The sequence below is a fragment of the Sipha flava genome, unplaced genomic scaffold (genome assembly GCF_003268045.1).
Source record: "Sipha flava isolate LNK unplaced genomic scaffold, YSA_version1 99_pilon_pilon, whole genome shotgun sequence".
In the NCBI taxonomy this organism is placed as follows: Eukaryota; Metazoa; Arthropoda; class Insecta; order Hemiptera; family Aphididae; genus Sipha; species Sipha flava.
The window spans coordinates 226,614-240,414 of NW_020273635.1; the positions used below are offsets into that span (position 1 = coordinate 226,614).

The window sequence follows — 13,801 nt, forward strand, 5'->3', positions numbered from 1 at the left end:
TGCAGATCGGTTTTCGAAGCAATTGTTGGAAATCGGAAATGGCAAAGTTCAAATCGATAACACAAACGGTTTAATTAGTTTGCCAAACAATTTTTGTACAATTCTCCAATCAAAAGAAGAATTGATTGAACGAGTGTTTCCAAATATTATCCAGAATCATAGGAATCACAATTGGTTGAGTGAACGCGCAATTCTGGCACCAAAAAATGTGCAAGTCAATGCTATCAATTATTTCATTCAAAAAAAATTGCCTGGTGCAGTAATATCATACAAATCTATTGATAGCGCATTAAATAAAGATGATGCAGTCAACTATCCAGTTGAATTTTTGAATTTGTTAGAACCACCCGGTATACCGCCGCATTTTTTGAATTTGAAGGTCGGCTCATCAATTATTTTACCACGGAATTTGAATGCACTAAAACTGTGCAACGGCACAAGATTAGCTGTAAAAAGATTGATGCCGAATTTAATCGAAGCCACAATATTGACTGGCAAAGCGAAGGGGGAATTTATACTCATCCCACGTATTCCTCTGATACCAACCAGACATGCCATTTGAATTCAAACGATTGCAATTCCCCGTGCGCCTATCATTCGCTATGTCCATCAATAAGGCACAAGGACAAACGCTCCAAGTATGCGGTTTGGATTTGGACGAGCCGTGTTTTTCGCACGGCCAATTATACGTGGCCTGTTCAAGAGTTGGCACTCCAAATTATTTATTTGTGTATGCCCCAAATGGTCAAACAAAGAATATTGTTTACACAAATGTGTTGGATTAATAATAAAGAATTTGGAAAAAATAAATGATTTTTATTGTATTTTTGTGTTGGTGCTGCGAAGCGCATAGGAGTCGGCTATTAGTTATTATAAAACTAATTTTAACTGTACAACCTATGTGCTATTATTTTCGTTTGAAAATTTACGTCGTTTATAGTATTATATTCGTTTGTGGCTAGGGGATCGAAAAAAGAAAGAAGGTAAATAATAAACATCTGATTTAAGAATTGCATTTAGAGAAAGCAATAACTGCACACGGGCGAATTATATATATGGGCTACGAAGTGCACGGGTTCAGCTAGTTATTCATAAAATGTTGGTATACCTACAAAAAAATAATATAATTTTAAACGTAATATGTTTGACAATGAATTATATTATTAACAGATTAGTTCGTTCTACGTAAATATTCAATATTCGAGAGTTAAATCATTTGGTTGATTTTAATAAATATCATAACAAAGTCAAAATTTGATTAAATTTTAATCCTCTGCAATCAAATAAATAAATAAAAAACTAATACATGATAAACTATTTACGGAATAAAACGTAATTGTGGTTTGTTACCAATTTATAATGATACTTCAATAATTTAAAAAATTTAACAAAAATCTAAAATCTAACAATCTTTAATATTTAAAAAAGCGATAAGTTTAGATTTCAGTAATGAATTCTGGTTAAAAGTGAAAGAAATATTAAAAGATATAAGATTGAATTAAATGAAATTAATTAAAAAAATTAATAGTCAATTATTATTCAATCTGCAATTGTAATTAATTTATAATTGTCGAACGCAGTCCCGCAGTAAAAGCCGTTCTTTGCACACGTGTTTCTATGCGCTTCCGTATATATTAAATTATTAAGGAACTCATTAGTGACCAGTTATAATGAATTACATCTTAGTTTGAGTTTTTTGTTCACAATTTTTTATTTACAGTGTTTTTGTTATGGTAACTTAACAACATAATTTGTAAGTTCGTTTAAAATTAATTTTTCTTTTTTTTTTCTTATTTGCAATATAAGATCACTATCCCTACATATTAACTGTGTAATTACGTAATTGTTCATATGCGTTCTCATAATCTGTGACTGCTACCTGACAGTCTTAATAAAATATACACACACCACCGCCTCAGCTAATCATGAAAAAAAAAATAACACAAATGCTAATTAGCAAGCTGGTAAAAATAAAATAACATCCAGTCAGTCAGTGAATCATTTAATCCAAACTCTCATGTTATCAATTCCTCTCTTGACTGGTGCATAAAATGAATTGCATAAAAAATACAAACATCAAATCTAAAATTCTATAGAGCACTTTTTCATTTCCTAAAAGAACAAGATGCTGAGTTTTATTCATACAAGCTTAAAAAAGACAAACCAATCCGTGTTATCATACGAAATCTATATCTTACAACATAGGTAAACTCAATTAAAGATGAAATTCCACTTACGTTCTTCTTCGTAGACATAGAGCCAACAATTAAGTCTGATAAGCTATTTCAACTGTCCTTATTGCTATACACAAAAATAAAAGTTGAAGAGCCCTACAAGTCTAAAACAATTAGCCAATGTAACAACTGCCAGAAATATGGCCACACAAAAACCTACTGTGGCTACTCCTTACGCTGTATCCATCGTAGTGTAAATCACAAGTCTCCTGACTATTCAAATCAAAGTACGGACCCGCTAAAGTGAACACTTTGTGTAAGCAAGTTACAAAGGTTGTCCCATTTACAAGGAGATACTAGTGCACTAAAAAATCATAAACTAAAAGTTTTCGAAATTATTTAATTTTATCCCCAACAAAACTAAATTTCATGACTTCATGACCTTGTTAATCAACAAATAGAATTAAACATTAAATTAAAATCTAATGATGACTTAGATTTAGCAGTTAACAATCACACGAACCTCATTCAAACTGCAGCTTGGTCTTTTAGAGTCACAACACTTAACCCTTATAAAACTCCTATTTTGTCAATTTATATTTATGAAATTAGTGTCGAAAACGTATATCGAGGGCTCTTTACCAACGCATTCGTTTCCTTCATACAAAAACGTAAAACACGCTAACCAACCAACTAAAAAAAATTGTAAGCTAAATACAAATCCAAATCTCTTGAAAGTTTCCTAACAAATCTCTCACCACATGATGGTAGTCTTTGGAGAGTAACCAAAAATACGTACAAAACTAAAACACCAATTGTTTCAATAAAAAAAAAAATGATGGCAGTTTTGTTGTATCTGAAACAGATAAAACAGAACTATTCAAAAACCATCTATCCGATATTTTTAAGCCCCCCCTGGCATATACTTTCCTAATAACATAGTTTTCGTGGAAGAGTTTTTTAATTTCCTTTTTCAGTATCTTGTCCTATCAAATACTTCACACCAAATTTAGTTAAATGTGCTGTTGATAAGTATCCTTTAAAATATCTCCCCAGTTTGATTAAATTACTGCTGAAGTCGCCAGGTGCTTACCAAAAAAAAAAAAAAACAATTATCCACCTCACAAATTTATTTAACTCAGTTTTCAGACGCTCATATTAACCAACCCTCTCGAAATTCTTATTTATTATTCTTGTTCCAAAGACCTCCTGATTCTATCTTCTCCTACCTACCTATAAGCTTGTTATCATTTTTTTGTCAAAATCCTCGAAAGACTTATACTCAAACGAATTCTACCGTGCTTAACTGTTAATTTCATTATTTTTGACTCTCTATTTAGATTTTGATTCGCTCACTCGAAAACCATCAAGTTCATACAGTTTTAAATGCCATTTCGTATGCACTAAAAAAAAAAAAAAATTATATAACACATGTGCATTTATCGATATTTCACAGACATTTGATAGGTTATTGCACGACATTTTTACATCCGATACATATAATTTCCGATTATTATACTTTATTTTTTTTGAAGGATATTTCAGTACTTATTTCAGCGAAGCTCTCTTCAGTATAGCAAAAATGTCATCGGGTGTTCTTCAAGGTGGAATTCTTTTCCTTGTTCTCTAAAATATTTACGCTTCTGATCAACCCACTTCCCTTAACACACTAGTCGTCGACTTTGCTGATGATAAAACTATAATCTTAATGAATCATGACCCAGTTATTACTTCAGGCAACTTCCAAAATCACCTCTCCCTCATAGAAGACTGATACACCAAATTACGATTAAAACAAAACCAATCCAAATTTATACATTATATATTTACCCTTAGTCTTGCATTTTGCCCAGATGTCTCCATTTACTTCATTTATGGTACCTTTATTCCAAACTCACCAGCAGTAAAATATCTTGAGTTAACGTTAGATTCTAAATTAACCTGATCCTAGTATTTTAAATCTAAACGACTAAGCCTAAACTCTTAACTTTGTTTTTTCAAAACATTTCTTATCAATGATAAATTTACTAATATTAACACTAAACTGCTCATCTGTAAATCTCTAATCAAATGAGTGTGGACGTATGGTATACAATTATGGGGCAATGGAAAAAAAAATCAAATATAAATAAAATAGAAAGTTTTCAAAACATAGCACTCAGAAAACTATCAAATGTCCCTTCTTACGTCTCGAAACATACTATCTACTTTGATCTAAAATAAAATGCGTAATCGAAGAAGCTATAATTCACTATCAATGTTTTCACAATCGTTTTACCTTCAATAGTAACTCTCTTATACGTAATCTAGTAGTCTCATTTTGGTGACCTACCCAGATGTTTTAAAAGAAAATGGTTTTGTAAGCTGCTTGTCCATCACCTGGTCTTAGATAATCCAAAGTCAGTTTCTTTACCAGTATAGTTAATATAATTAAAAAAAAAAATAATCAAAAAAATCAAAGCGGTGAGTGTCATTAATAAATAAATTCTCACATCAAGCATAATCTGTAAATATTTAACTATATTATTAATTCCGTATGTAATAAATAAAACTATTAAGTATGTATTTTACATTAACCACATCAATTTATTGTGATCCTAAGGTATAAATGGTTTGTTTAAAATAAAGAAAGGAAAAAACAATTATCGAACGTGTTTAATTAATACATTTACCAGACTGTGAATTATGAAATAAAGAAATTTGTTTAATCAGTATTCCAAAAAAAGTTTCAACAATGTCTTAAATTAATTTATTACAACCATTCCAACGCTTAACATAATTGGATAGAATTTTAAAGTTTTTTGTTTTGAATTATATGTAAAATCGGCATGATACCGATTCGTTCACATTCCATTAACTTCTTTTTTGCGGAATTATGAATTATTTATTCCATATACGAAAAGTTAATTGGAAATTATAAAACCATAATTATTGCACGATGATTAAACAAAAAAAAGGGGGAAATCCCCACAGTGATTTATTCGTTTCGAAATAATTATTTGGTGGGTCATGTATAAGTAATAATCTGAAAATCATGTTCAAGATACCAATACACTGTTGTCGTATCGATTGTGCAAGGATCGTCGAGTGTAGAAAGTACAATATGAACAGAAAGAGTTTGACAAATGAAGAAAATCGCTTCATCCAAACTTCTCGTGCCGTGTCCGAACAATAATAAACTTGATACGTTATCTGTTCGAACGGTTTCGGCCAAAAGCGACCTGAAGAAATAATTTTTAACCACCTCTACACCATATCTTTCATCGATTGTAGAAAATTAGCGAAACGGATCAATGCTTTGGACGTTTCAACAAATACATTTTTATTTTATTTTTCTTCGATAACTGTGAAAAATATAATATTATTTGTAACCGAATTGAACGAGGTCGGGAGAAAACTCTCCGCTGGCACTTTAGATTAGATGGTTCATTACAAATGGAAATTCTATTGGTTTATCTATACTAAACACAGACACACATACACACATATAATTTCTGGCCCGCTTATGGTGGAAATATGTCCCTCGGGAATGTTTAGAGCCCCAGTAGCGCATAGATACATATGTAAACAATCGGAACGACTATAATTTAATTAATTTTGACCTTTGAGTTTTCTATTATTCTAAACGCATATTGTTACTTTACCAGTACAGCACAGTTAAATTTCTATTCGAAATAACGGTCAAAGATCCGAGAAAAGGTTAGCATTTATCACTATTAATAATCATACACATAAAATAAATTATTAAAATAAAAGTATACAGAAAAATTTTTGAGTAGAACATCTACTTTCTTGACCAAAAATATAGTAATCATTTCTATGGGACTATTTATTACACTTACAGTAATAGGTTTTAATCGAAACTTTAACTTTTAAAGTGTTTTGTTCTACTCAAAAAGTGATAACTAATGTCAAAAATTAAATAAATTAATTTAAATTAATTAAAAAATTAATTGATACCAAAATTTGGACCAACTAATATGGAAAAACGTTAATTTATCAATTATGTAGGTTCGTACTTATAAAAAAAAAATCTTATATTAATATGAGTATGATATGATTTAAATATAAATCGTACAAAACCCTGAATTTACTATTTTTCTTTCGATTAAACTGCTACATACGTTGTAGAAAGGGTCCGTATCGATGTTTTCGTTTTTAATTAAATAAAAAAACGAAAATATCAATGATAACTATCATGATTTAATCTGATGCATTACATTAATAGATAGAAGAATGAAGATACATTTTGAGTAGGTAACCTACAGAAATCGGGAACAATAAATTCCGATGCACTTGCAATCTATTTCCCTCCGATATTATATTGTTATTATTAGTATTAGTTCGACTTTGGAATTGACGACGTTTTTAACTGCTGAGTGTTAAAAAAAAAAGAAAAAGAAGAATAATAATAATGACAAATACATAGATAATTGCGGTGTGGGGTGCGCGATAAAAACGCCTAGGAACGGAGGACAATCGGTGGTGATGTATACTGCTGCAGTGGGATGTGCACGATGAAGAGGCGGTGGTAGTGTCACGTTAATTGATGATTGCAATGTGTGCTCAGTTGTTAATCACCTACTGAAGGGTTTTATAATGGTGACAATTGTACACCGGAAACCGAATGTGTGTGCGTGTCTTTTTAGGAACACACGATGCGTTAGTTATGTGAATTTGGCTATGTAGTTTCTTTTGATATCATTGATAAGCAAAAACATCTTATGATTTTTTCCAATTTTTCTTCTCATCCCTTCTGAAAATATTCTTTGAAATTTCAACACACGCTTAACTTTCAGAATCATTTTATCCACTGACTTTACCGCATTGCATGTCCATACATAGACACACGGTGTAACCAAAGTTGCTAATAAAATTTCTATGATACGAGAGCAGATGAAAATGAAAAAATCCACATCAACTAAAATTAATTGTATAAACAAAGTGAACAGCAGCACACTCGATTTACTTAATTTTATTTTCGACCAAATATCACACGCCGCTTGTGACCACAGAGGGTATGGAAATGTATCCTAAAAATTCCTTAATAGACTCGTGTTTATTTAGTGTAGGTCTTAACATTTTTTTTAATACCATCGCCGTAACAATCTTATGAAAAAAAATGTCTTTACATACAACAGATATAAGTAGTAAATTTATTAAATTTGATCATTCTTAATAAATGCATTTAAAATTCTTTCTTGATTACCATAACAAAGGAAAATAAATCTATAAATTTAAACTAAAAATATTTCATTGGTAGAGTGGTAGAATAAAATATGACGTTTTGTAATGTGAATTTAAAAGTTGTAAACGCCTTCGGGACCGTATTCGGTAATAATTTCATCGTACCAATTATACGAAGGGCTTTTGGGTGTTCACACAAACTTATTCGACTGTGAAATCAATGAAATTACAATGCACGTTACAAATTACAGTGCACTAGATTTTTCGGGAGTATGGTTTTAAAAACGATAAAATATTCGCAATATATCATTATACATATTTTAAATGAAAAGTTTTAATTATAGCTGTTTGAGAAAAATGTCTATACCTATAAATAAAAAAATATAAAATATTTAATGGACCATACAGAAAATTTTAACAAAGGACCAAAGTCGAAAATTTAAAATAATTTGTTAGAGTGAACAGAGATCGGATATATTCAAATTTTTTTGTCAAGTAGATCAAAAGTATAATTAAATTTGATGGAACGGACAAACGAATGGAACTAAAAAAAATTTAGATTGTGAAAGTTTTGAATTATACCAAATAATTGTTAACTGGTTGAAATTGTTCATAGATTGTTTCAAAACTTTACAAAACTGATAATATGTTATACATATTATTAATGTACTACATATTATAAAATAAAATACATAAAAGTACATACTGCATTGTATATTAATACAAATTTTATCGGAGGGCGTGGCGTGGCATCTGTGTACAAACCCTTTCATGTCACCCACTCCATAACGAGAATAATTGCAACTGCTGTTCCTTGAAATATTTTCGATATTAATTATTAATAGATACTACGAACAGCTCTCAGATGTATACCTACAAAATACATGAATAAAACAACATAAAAAAATGGCGCAGGGTAAAAATATTGATTCTTTATAGAGTATATATAGTATACATAGATAGTACATATATTATTAATTTTATAAGTAATGTCTTTAAAATTTAGAATCATTGTTCATTGGGTTTTAAACGAGCCGTAAATACCTAACCAAGACTAAATCGATATATAATAACCCAACTTATATTTTAGAAACCTGATCAAACTGAAATTATTATAATTTAAACCAAGACCGAACCGAAATCTTTCATAAAAATATGGAGTCATACCGAACCAATCCTTCACTTATCTTAATACGATATGTACGGACCAGACCGAACCATACAAAGCAATATTACCGACATTTGATTTATTTTAATTTTTTTATCAGAGTTTGAAATATCGATGTAAAATAAAATATTTTACTTCTATATTAATGAAATATATGAGGCTAAAACGAAATTAAAAATTAATTTTATACTTACGTTAAAACGTATAATTGTTATTTTCAAACTAACAATATTAAATTGATAAATACTGGATGTCTTTTTGATATAACAAGGGATAACAACTAAAAATTTCGACTATCAGCTATGACTTTTTGATCAATACAATTTTCACAGAGTTAACCTAAATTTATATTCTAAAACATGATTGTTTTTTGTTTTCTCCTAAATCAGTTTTGATATGGCCTTAAATATATATTAAATATTAAACTTTACTAGATTATGAAAATTAATTATTTAGAAACACTATACTTTTATTTGATTTTTACGTTTAAATATTATCTATATTTGTTATTATATATATATATATATATATATATATATTCCAAACCAAAAGTTCCAAAAGTGAACACTTACTGTTGTGTCATTTTAATTAGATAATATTGGTTCAGCATTGATATAACTGAAATGTATTAATTCGTATAAACACATCTTTGAGTTGATGGAATAGTGAAAATTATGTTTAGGAAGAAAGTATAGTATCCTTTTATAGTTGAATATCTTACCAAGATGTAACACACAGTATTTTCTTCCAATTGTTTGAATCACAAAAAACGACTGGATTAAGTTATTTTAATAAAACGGCATACAAACCTAAAAAACAAAAATTACTTTTTTTGAATCATTTTTAAATTTATATATTACAATATAATATAACAAAGATAAAATCTGTGTATTGTAAACGTATTAGAATTGTGGTTGTCTACATTGTTTTGGGCTATTTGTATTATTCAGCTCTATGAATAATTCAACTCTTATCTCGTTCTAATCTACTCCTCGTTGGTACCGATTCAATCAATGATTTTTCATCTCTGATCAAACAATTTGATTTAATAAATATCTTATACTTATAAATGTATGCATTTTGGTACATATATACATATACATATATATATATAAATATGTACCGAAATCGAACGTGTATAATAAACCATACATATATGCATACGTTTATATATATAAGATATTTGTTAAATCAAATTGTTTGATCAGAGATGAAAAATCATTGGTTTGATTGGTATTAACGAGGGCTAGATTAGAACGATATATTTATTTTAGCATATTACATTTATATAAATCATATATTTTATCATTTATTTAAAATAAAAAAAAAAAATATAAATACATATAATTTATTTAACATAGATTTGTGCATACACTTTCAATACTTATAGAATTATATAAATTTAAATTCTAGTGTAACACATCCAACAGGAACCATTGAAATCATATGGCTACATTATCTTTGTTGTGGAATTTTAAACCCTTTATGTTTAAATGTAGTATTACACATTTGTATTTAAATTAAAATAAAACATATTACTGTTTTATATAAACAACATATCAACCCCTGTTGTATTACTATATAATTTTAATATTGTATTTTATTCCTCCGATCAATCTCCCATTGATCAAAATGCACGTCGCTTTGGGATTATATTTGATTTTTAACATTCAGCATGTATATAAGTTGTAAGAAGATTGGTATACTAAACCGTCATGTCCCTCGTAAAATCACATGATTCATCAAAGTTGTCTTTGTAGCCTTTCTCTTAGACCAAACTATATGTAAATTTAAAGAAAAGCAAGACCTTAGTGTTGCCAAATCGTTTTTTTCCCTTTCTGCAGACGACAATCTTCCCGAGATTATAGGTCCTTGTACTGTTACAGTTTCACCTCCAGGACTGGAATCCAGAGTGCAAAAAATAAAAAAATGAGCTTTCTAACAAAATATTACCTCCAATATATATAAGTAATGTTACTAACTACTTCGCACTGAAAACTGATTTAATTTCTTTGGTGGGTATCGACGGTTTTAAAGCTACCGCCAAGAGAATACAAATGACATAAAATAGAGAATTTATCAACAATTTTATTTGTTAAACTTAAAATATTAGTTCAAAAATCGCATCTATTCTTTCCCATTGCAGTGCAAACTGTGACAGTAATTTGGTCATGCAAGTTCCTACTGCAGTTAACTGACTAGATGTATTAAATTCAGCAAAAAGCAGCCCACCGAGGACTACGTCAAATCATCAAAACTACCTGCGAAGTGCACATTATCCTCTGGTGCACATACTACAAATTATAATGGTTGTCTTAAAATAAAAAAAATTACAAACACTTCATACAAGAAATATCGTCCTAAGGTTGCATCACTTCTACCATCAATAGTGCCTACAAATATTTTTCCGACCATAACTGAGTCCTCATCCATAAATACCTGAGGCAAAGAAAAACTTAGAGCAAAGACGTACGTAGAAGTAACTATAAGTAACTCGAATAATCTACAAACCGAACCTATTTCAAATATATTATCTTAGTTTGTTACGCAGCTAAACTTTCTCATTACCCCATTAATTTCCCTTTTATCACCACTCTTGAATATATTGCTTTCCAATAGTACTATTTCTATTTAATAACCCATATCAATACTTTACTGAATTCAAAATCACAAACATCACTTCTTGTTATATGGTTGTAACACTTATTATGTTATATATTTATTATCTTCCATAGGCTATATTTTAGTTCCCGATATTACTATTACCATTATTTTTATATTATCTGTTAATATCAACCGATTGGCATATTATGTTATACTAATTTTAATTCGATTTTAAATATACTAGAATTTAATATTATTATTTTTCATATAATCATTATAATGTTCACTAAAATTTTAATTATATTTGTAATTGTTGAGCTAATAGTCAAACAGATAGCTAAATAAAAAAAATAAAAGAATAATAATATAGCTAACGGAATGAGGATCGTTACATGGCATCTCACTGAATACTAATTACTTTAAATCAAAATATATAAATTAGATTATTTCCTTCTAAGTTTTACGTGTTATGATCACTCGTATTATCTTAGGACGATGTTACGTAAAATAAATCGGTTGGGGAAATATAAACAAACTACAGATGTCTATATTTTTAATTGTTTCTATTGTTAAATAAATTCGTAAAAAAGAAAAAAAAATGTATGTTACAATGAAAAAATATCTACTCCCGTAAATATTTTGAAAACTTTTTTCATTGAACACCTATACTATTGTTTAAACCGAGCGAAATTCTTAGAAATCCAATTAAAATTATTTTTAAAGTTTTTTTTTTATTTCTCTCTGACTTTTAAAACTTTACACTGATGCCTCAAGATTATGTTCTTTTATTTATTTAAAACGTTTTATAAGTTCACCGGTGTTGAATGTCATCTCGCAGATATATAATAAAAAAATTATCATCCAGGATAAATATGGGGATTCCATTGTTATAATAAGTTATTTCCACATAAAAAATTATAACAAATATAATGAATATTTATATTTTCCATGTGAAACTGAAACTTAAAAATTTCAATATTAAATATTTCAACTAAAGTATAAAAAAAAAATAACAATAAAAAAGATACTCCACATTATATAAAATAATAATATACTTCCAGTTGGCTCCATAAGGTTGTTTACATATGAATTCGATTTGTATTTTTAACGTTTATAAAAACAAAAAAACAATGAGATAATTTTTTTTTTTTTTTTTTACTATTGTATTAAACCTATATAGTATATGCATGCATTACTAGAAACCATAAAGATATATCATATCTACACACTAGTATATATATAAATTATAGTACGCTAAAAATACCACCGAACAGGTAAAATAAACGATTTAGGTATTAATTTAAAACGAATTTTTTATTAAAACACAATATAAAATTAAGCTGGACGTAAGGTTCAACTCTATGTTGGCATCTCAGATCGATGAACTTTATTGTTACATTTGGTTTGATAGTGGATAAAATGTTTATTTATAGATAATTTGATTAAATTAACTGTTGTCCACAAACGATATTGAGGATAATGCAGTACGAGTGATAAAATCAATTATTAATAATGGTTTTCGGGCTTCTCGCATAATGATTTATTTTACAGACTTCATATATCTCAAGACTATTTATATCATTGTGGTATTTTTCAAAGATATTTTTTTTTTAAATTTAAATTCATTTATTTTATGTTATTGAAAACTAAGTAGGGAATGACTTATATTATTTTTCGATAATGATTTGTTAATTAAATGTATATATTCTATTATTATTTATCAATAATGAACCTTTATATTAGGTTAGGACATATGTATGGTAAATATATGGTTTTGATACGGTTTTATGAATGAAATTTGATGGATTTTCAACCTATAAATATTTTATTCTAATAAAAACGCATAGAACCACATAATTGAAGAATACAAACGCTGTTCCGTGCGAATGGACAGACGATTAAAAACCCACCAGATGTTCTAAATGTGTTAATTTACAGGTGGAAATTCTGAAATAAAACGGATGTACTTTATGCAATAAAATATGGAAAGGCTGGAATGGAAACAATGGAAATCGATTAGCCCGGTGTGCCAATACCTACAAATCCGTTACAGCGCGCGTGTTCTTAAAGTAATATATAGAAAGAAAAAAGAAAGATAATAATAAAATAATAAAAGAAAGAAAAAAACCAAAAAAATTACGTTAAGTTTGCAGATGAAATAAATTATTTCATAAAAAGAATTGTTCTTTATCATATGAGTAAGAAACCCAATAATATCTACTTCTTCCTTAGAAAAAAATGAAAACAAGCGTAAAAAAATAAATAGTAAAAATATGAACAGTTTTTTTATTTAGTTTTCAACGATTTAATGATAATATGTAAAAGCAAACGGATCTCTAGAGTAATTGCTTGCGTGTTTAATGAAGTGACTTGAGTATTAAATATTTTCGTGTTTATATTCGATTTTTGTTAGTTTTCAAACTAATAAATCTGCACCAAAATAATATGATAACAAAGGCACATGCTCACGTGGTGTTCTAGCAGCTTCCAATTGAATATGCGATTTAAACAATTTGTTTTTATAAGAAAATTACTTAAAAAAAAGAAGGCACAAGACATTGGTTGAGGTGAAATACAGAAGTTGAATGACATACAGTAATGGATGAGTTAATGATATTGATGAATGGTTTTTAGAAATTTAAAATAAATGTACCATTAGTTCTAAGGA

The 13,801-nt window shown here is 28.5% G+C and overlaps 1 protein-coding gene across 2 annotated transcripts in view; it reads right to left on the reverse strand.

Annotated features, from left to right (window-relative positions):
• The window catches only part of LOC112693792 (dopamine receptor 1-like), a 295,063-nt gene that overhangs the window by 73,932 nt on the left and 207,330 nt on the right, over positions 1–13,801 (reverse strand). The window contains exon 1 of one of the 2 annotated variants that reach the window (XM_025569001.1): positions 9,251–9,284. The exons of the other annotated variant lie outside the window; for it this stretch is intronic. The gene's annotated coding sequence lies outside the window, so the exon portion shown is untranslated. Of the gene's footprint in view, positions 1–9,250; positions 9,285–13,801 lie in introns of those variants that run through there. 2 annotated transcript variants of the gene reach the window in all.